This window comes from Papio anubis, chromosome 15, assembly GCF_008728515.1.
Source record: "Papio anubis isolate 15944 chromosome 15, Panubis1.0, whole genome shotgun sequence".
Classification (NCBI taxonomy): domain Eukaryota; kingdom Metazoa; phylum Chordata; class Mammalia; order Primates; family Cercopithecidae; genus Papio; species Papio anubis.
The window spans coordinates 67,488,802-67,497,132 of NC_044990.1; the positions used below are offsets into that span (position 1 = coordinate 67,488,802).

General features: G+C 34.7%; 1 pseudogene; it reads right to left on the reverse strand.

The window, feature by feature from the left end:
• Positions 1–5,650: 5,650 nt before the first annotated feature.
• Positions 5,651–8,013, reverse strand: LOC103879379 (annotated as a pseudogene).
• Between the last annotated feature and the right edge of the window lie 318 nt (positions 8,014–8,331).

Here is an 8,331-nt window from a genome sequence, read left to right on the forward strand (position 1 = left end):
TTTATTTTAAAATATTTAATTGACATATATTATACAGATTCCAGGTAAATTTAAACAACAAAATAAAATAACTTGTGGATAGAAGTTTCATGATGTACTAAACACATATAACCATTTAAATTGATGCTAAAAAGTCATTTGATAAAATTCAACATCCCTTCATGACAAAACCCTTAAAAAATCTGAGCAAAAAAGAAACATACTTCAACACAATAAAAGCCATGTATGATAGACCCACAGCTAGTATTTTACTAAACATGGAAAACCTGAAAGCCTTGCCTCTAAGATCTGGAACTAGACAAGTATGCCCATTTTCACCACTGTTATTCAACATAGTACTAGAAGTACCAACTAGAGCAATCAGACAAGCAAAAGAAATAAAGACATCCAAATTTGCAAGGAAAAAGTCAAATATCCTTGTTTGCAGACAATATAATCTTAGATTTTGAAAAACCTAAATATTCCATCAAATAAACCATTAGAACTGATAAACAAATATAGTGAAGTTGCAGGATATGAAATCAACATACAAAAATCAGTAGTATTTCTATATGCCAACAGTGAACAATTTGAAAAAGGAATCAAGAAAGCAATCCTATTTACAATAGCTACAAATAAAATAAAGTACTTAGAAGTAAACTTAAGAAAAACGTGAAAGAGCTCTAATTAAAACTATAAAGCATTGATGCAAGAAAATAAAAATGATGCACAAAAATGGAAATATATTCCATGCTCATAGATTGGAAGAATCAATATTGTTAAAATGATTATACTACCTAAGGCAACCTACATATTCAATGAAATACCAAACAAACAATCAATGGCACTATTCACAGAAACAAAAAATAATCTTAAAATTTTTATTGAACCAGAAAAGCCCCAGAATAGCTAAAGCTATCCTGAGCAATAAGATCAAAACTGGAGGAATCACATTACCTGACTTCAAATTATACTACTGGTGTATAGTAATCAAAAGAGCAGGATATTAGCATAAAAACAGACACAGAGATCAACAGAACAAAATAGAGAACGCAGAAACAAATCCACATACCTACAATGGACTCATTTTGACAAAGATGCTAAGAACACGCATTCAGAAAAGGACAGTCACTTCACTAAATGGTGCTGGGAAAACTGGATATCTATACACAGAAAAATAAAACTAGATTCCTATCTTTCACCATATACAAAAATTAAATGAAAAAGAATTAGACTTAAATTGAAGTTCTGAAACAATGAAACTACTACAATAAAACTTTGGGGAAACTCTCCAGGACATTGGTCTGGGCAAAGCTTTCTTGAGTGATCTCCCTCAAGTATAGGTACCCAAAGCAAAAATGGACAAACAGAATCACATCAACTTAAAAATCCTATGCACAATAAATGAAACAATTCACAAAGTAAAGAGACATCCCACAGAATGGGAGAAAATATTTGCAAACTCTCCATCAGACAAGGGATTAATAACCAGAATATATAAAGAGCTTAATTCATAGGGGAAAAAACCCAATAATTCTATTAAAATATTGACATAGATCTGAATAGACATTTCTCAAAGGAAGATATGCAAGTGGCAAAGAAGCATATGAAAAGGTGCTCAACATCATTGATCATGAGAGATATGCAAGTCAAAACTACAAAGAGATATTCCCTCACCCCAGTTAAAATGACTTTTATCCAAAAGACAGGTGATAATAAATGTTGGCAACAATGTGGAGAAAAGTGAACCCTCATACACTGTTGGTGGGAATGTACATTAGTACAACTACTATAGAGAACAGTATGGAGGTTCCTCAAAAAACTAAAAATAGAACTATCATGTGATCCAGCAATCCCACTGCCAGATATATACGCCCCCCCAAAAAAGGAAATCACTATATCAAAGAGCTCTATACTCCCATGTTATTGCAGAACTATTCACAATAGCCAAGGTTTGGAAGCAACCTCAGTGTCAATCGGAAGGTGAATGCATAAAGAACATGTAGTACGTATACACAATGGAGTATAGAATAGTAATTTAGACATAAAAACAATGAGATCCTGTCATTTACAACAACGTGGATGGAACTGGAGAACATTATGTTAAATGAAATAAGCCAGTCACAGAAAGACAAACCTTCCATGTTCTTATTCATCTGTGTGGGCTGAAAATTAAAACAATTGAATTGTGTATGTGAATGAGAAGGTTGAATATACATTGTAATAATATGTGTGTATGTGTGTGTGTGTGTGTATCGTTCTCATACATATATAAAATCTTCCTTATAGAGTTGTTGAGAATTTTGGAACTATGTCTTATATATTTTATGCAATTAATGGCAACAATAATGATAATAAAGTGCTAAACTTTAAACATTTTCTCAAGGCATCTTAACACACTAATATATTTCAGTATGGTTTAACAGCTATATTGCAGTGCATTATGTGAGTGTATAAAATATTTAACAATCTCTAACTGATGGACACCTTGGTTATGTCCCAAGTTTTATTATTGTATGCAAAACTGTCTTAAATATTACACTGCATAAGTCTGAATAATTTCGTCTGCACTTTAGTTATTTTTAAATTGAAGTTCCTGCATCAAGAAAATAAAATTTGAAAATTTGAAAAATATTGCCATATTTTCTTTGGAACATTTGGTCCAAATATTCCAATCCATATTTGTATATGCTGTGTTTTATTTTATTACTTTTTATTTTTTTTTAGATAGAGTCTCGCTCTGTCCCCCAAGCTGAAGTGCAGCGGTGCGATCTCAGCTCCACTGCAACTTCCGCCTCCTGGGTTCAAGCGATTCTCCTGCCTCAGCCTCCCGCGTAGGTGGGATTACCGGCGACTGCCACCATAACGGACTAATTTTTTTTGTATTTTAGTAGAGACAGGGGTTCACCATGTTGGCCAGGCTGGTTTCGAACTCCTGACCTCATAAGTAATCCACCCGCCTCAGCCTCCCAAAGTGCTAGGATTATAGGTGCGAGCCACCATGCCCGGTCATGCTGTATTTTAAAGGAGTATAGGTGCGAGCCACCATGCCCGGTCATGCTGTATTTTAAAGGAGTATAGGTGCGAGCCACCATGCCCGGTCATGCTGTAGTTTAAAGGAGAGTCACAGTCACCTATGGACCAGAAAATAGAATGCAATTTCCAGATGCTATTAAGTTCCCACTGAAATTGTTCTCTTTTCTGCTCTCTGTACTTTGGCTGTTGTGGTCTAGTTATCTCTGATACTGACTTCTGGTGTTTTATTAACTTGCTTGCTTCTGCATCTTGATCTTTGGGTTCTGTTTTATAATATGATTGAATGATATTTAGATTTTTTAGTCATATTTTAAAAATAAAACCTTAGCAAATAATGCAAATAATTTTTACCAGTGACTCATTTATTATTTGGCAATACTTATTGGCTTCTATATTTTCATTATAATTATATTTTACTGTATACATAAGATTAGACTTTGAAAATGAAAATAATACTGCTAATTTTACAATTTTGTACTTACGTATTTTTAAATCCCACTTTTGTCTTCAAGTATTTCCTTTTAATTGCATTAATATCAGTTAGTATGTCAGTTCAAGCAAACTAAAAACATATGTCCATACAAAGATTTTTATGTGAATGTTCATAGCAGCAATTTTCATAATAGCAAAATACTGAAAATAATCCAAATATCTCCCAACTGTTTAGTGTGCATACAATATGTAGAATATCTGTACAATGAAATACTACTCAACATTGAAAATAACTTCAAAATCATTATAAGTCAAATAGAACATACACAGGAGATGGCATATTTTGATTCCATTGATATAAAATGTCTAGGTGAGGCAAACTTAGATAAAAAGAAAGCAAGCCAATGTTTGCTTGGGGCCTGCAGAAGGAGTGAAGATTGTCTGCAAATATTGATTAGAGAAACTTCTGGGTTAGTAGAAGTGTTCTATTACTGAACTATAGAGGTGGTGACACAATTACCTAAATTTAAAACTCATCCATTATTAACATAGTTTAATTCTATGTTATGTAAGCTATATTTCAATAAAGCTGCCAAATAATGTCAATGAGTTCTCTCATGCTTGTGTCACAGAGTAAGAGTACATACACTTAGTATTGATGGTATTATTTTGTGATTGTTTGGTGAAGTGCTTTTCAATTTATTTTTATTTATTTATTTTATTTTTGAGACTGAATCTTGCTCTGTCACCCAGACTGGAATGCAGTGGCACGATCTCGGCTCACTGGAACCTCTGCCTCACAGGTTCAAGGGATTCTTGTGCCTCAGCCTCCCAGGTAGCTGGCATTACAGACGTGGGCCACCACTCCTGGTTAATTTGTTTGTGTGTATTTTTTGTAGAGACAGTGTTTCACCATATTGGCCAGGCTGGTCTCGAACTCCTGACAAGTGATCCACCCGCCTTGGCATCCCAAAGTGCTGGGATTACAAGCATGAGCCCCTGCACCTGGCCTCAGTGTATTTTTGTTATTTATCTATGTACCTTTTTTACTTCCTTTTGTTCCACATTTCTATATGTAAAAATGGAGCTTTAATTTCATTTACGTTTTTGATATAAATTTTATGAAGTTTTAATGTGTGAAAGGAAATTAAATTTTGAGACTCCGCACTCATTTAACCGAAGGGAAAAGTCAAGCTGGGAAGTGTGTCACGCAAAACTACCTACCCCTTTTTGGTTCGTAAATAAGATGAATACCAATGAAAAGCAACACGCCTCCCTCACATTTTGCCCCAGGGAAATTCCTAGTGAGCTGTTGCAATTTCACCACAGCAATGCAGATTGATACCTTATCTTTACAGGTCCAGGCCCCCCTTCCCTGCCGCACCAGACATAAATGGATATCTGATTGTTCTCCTGTCCTGTTTTGTCTGTGTTATCTTATGTAAAACGCAAATTCCTCGCATTTTTTTCTCTGAGGCTTTTGTTTATGTCATCTTCTGTAAAAAATGCAGATTCACTGAGCCAGACGTGAATGACTATTTTTTCTTACTTCCCTCTTACATGAAAATTGTGTACTTCTCACTATCACACCCTTTCCCCTTTAAATTTGGAGCCCTCAAAATCGTCCTGGAGAACGGCATAGATCTCTCTCCCAGGCGTGTCCTCAACTTTGGCAAATAAATCTCTTAAAACGATTGAGACTTGTTATTTTTCTCAATTGACAAATGTAAAGATTATTAAAGTGTTAATATCAGTTATTCAAGAGGGATTATTTATAGCCATAGGCACACTTTAAAGAGTAATTAATAAAGTGAATGTTCATAAACATTATTTACCAATTTGCAAGTAGAACATTACTATTGCCTTTAAGTACATATATATATATGTCCCTCTCAGTTGTATCAAAATCACTCATTTCATCCCTAGAGGTAACCTATATGGTATATTTATATATTTATTTCTGCACTATGCTTTATCAGTTTACTATATATATAAGGTCTGTGCATTAACTAGTTTAATCATTTGCTTGATTTCGAAATTTATATAAATGTAAACATCTTATTTATATTAGTTCATGACTTGCTTATTTTTGTCAACATTATGTTTTATAGATTCATTCAACTTGGGTTGTAAAAGTGCTACTTATTAATTTCATTGTTATATTGTATATCACCACTTGATTATAATATATATTATGTATCCAAGTAACATTTCATCAGCATTTTATTGCTTTTCTTTTCTGGTATTATGAGATATGAATATTCATATACATGTTTAATATTGCACATACCTCAGAGATCATTAAGATATGTACTAATCAGTAGAATTTTATTATCATATGCATGTGTATTTTTGACCTTAGTGAATAATATGGACTTTTAATAAAATGGTACATTAACTACATTAGCTCCTACTTCTTGCTATTATCACACTTTTAACTTTTTCCCAAACTATGGGTGTAAAATGGTAACTCATTGTGGGATTGTGTAATTAACATATTTTCAGACACATTGCATAGTTATCAAAAAGTACAAAAGTGAAAAGCATACAGCTAAATTAGTTCTAACAAATGAAACTCACCTGGGAAACCAACAACAATATTAATAAAATGATAGCAAACCTTTAAAAATTTCCTCCTGTCTGCCTCTGCTTAGCATATGCTGGCTAGGAATCTCGACTAACATAATTTCTGACACAGCATATTAATATTGCTTATATATTTTAACTTTTTATGAATGAACTAGTACATATTTATACTTTTATATCTATCTTATTTCATTCAATGTTTTGCTTGTGAAAGATATACATAATTTAACAACTCTGCTTTTTTTTCTCCTGTTTTTTCTTCTTTTTTTTTCTCTTTCTGTCCAGAAGTTCTGTGTGGCCCTTGTGACATTTAAATTTTTTTTTTTCCTCTATAAAATAGTGTATATCCTTAATAATGACTAGTCAGTAATCACCCCAGAAGGCACGCGTTTCTTTTTAACTTTTTGCTACCTTATTTGATAACTTTTTGCTACCTTATTTGATAAGGTAGTAAAAAGTGACAACCCTTTGGAAGACCTTCTCTAGAGTGACCTTCTGGTCCACAGGTTCTGATTCTTCAGAAATGCACTCTGTAGTTTTCTCCAAAATATGGAGCACCTCCACCAGGATCTTACAGAAACTCTGGATTCCAAATATCTTGGAGTCTCACACACATCTCTGGGTTCGCCTCGTTACGTTTTCACAGTCAGCTACAGCTCTCTGGTATCTCATCATTAAATCCTGGACTTCCTTCTCCAGTTTAACAGCTTTTACCCTTAAGGCCCATTCAGCAAGAGAGCACCCACGCTCAGCAGGAGAGTCCTCAGAACTGCAGTCCTCACCAGCAGTTCTTCGGATGGCAGTGCTGAAGGGAAGTAATCGTCCCTTACCCTCCCACTCGGCACTCGAGGCCCGTAGGGGCTGCATCCGCCACAGCGACTGCACGGCCAAGTTCAAAATGTTTACAACCTTATTTGATAGGTACATTCTCTTACCACCTTATGCAATAGGTACATCCAAACACTTAAGCTGGAAATATCTGACCACTACAGAGAGCTTTCACCTCCCTCATTAATCCATTATTCTAAATGGTTTATTCTTGTGTCTTTTCACAAATTTTCAACAGCTGTGCCATTGCTTCTAAATTCGGAGTGGGTTTTTGTTGTTTATTTTAACGTTTTTGTCCGATTGGCTATTTCTGAGATGAATGTCAAATTACCTTGATTCCATTGTATATCAATTAATACTATAATATCTATAATACAATGTTGACAATGATAAATTAAAGATTCTTGCACCACTGGGTAGGTATCTAAACAACCTTTAGTTGCAGAAGCTGCTGACGGATTTAATGGCCTTTTAAATTATAATTGTACACTGTCCTTGAAATGAGTGCCAAACTATTTCTTATATACTGCTTCACTCTTATTGCTCCTCTTAGAATTCTACTCTGGAAGAGATGCTTTGTGATCGATTACATTTGCTCATTGGTCCCTTTAATCTTTATGTAGCATCTGACTGAGATAAGTCAGCGCTTGCCACATGGATAAGTCTTAAGTCTTCTATACGCTCATTACAATCTCACACAAACACTCCAGTAATTCTACAATGACTACAATAATAAATGTCCATGGCAGTCCAGAAATTATGAAGTAGATGGATCTAAGGGTCCAACGTTAACAAAAACTCCAAGGATGAAAATCAGATAACTTCTAAATTGCAGTGCACACTAGGAAATAAAATAGGAGAATGTTGGACACACCCTAGGGCATGCGATGTACTTACTCTTATTTAGTAAAGAAAGATGTGGATTCCTTAAATTCCTGGTCCCAGTTCTTCTCCTTTCGCCATGAACTTTACCCTGTGACTTTGCAAGCTGTCTCACTAAAGAGAGGCAGTGTTTGTTTTTCCAATGCTTAAATATGAAGACTTTGAATTCAGGCAGTGGGCTTGTTTTTGCAATATTATAAAAGCCAATTTCATCTAAGTAGGGGATTTTGCTTCGACTTTTGAAGCTATGTTACTGCCAGATAACATGCCTGTACCCACATCTAAAGAGTGAGAAACACAAGTGAGAGTGAGAAACACAATAATCATCCTGTCACACAATCTGACAGAAAACTGGCTGCTGGACAGCTGTGAGAGTGAGCCAAGCTTAGAAGAACTGCACACCCACACAGACAGAAACAATGTCTGACCTGCACCCTCTAGGGGGTAATAAATGCTTACTGTTTTAAACCATCGAGGTTTGAGATCATTTGTTATACAGCATCATTGCAGCAATGTCAATCTGATAGAGGAATCAGTAGTTTAAAATGGAGTGTTATCATAATAAAAATTCCATAAAAGATATTGTGT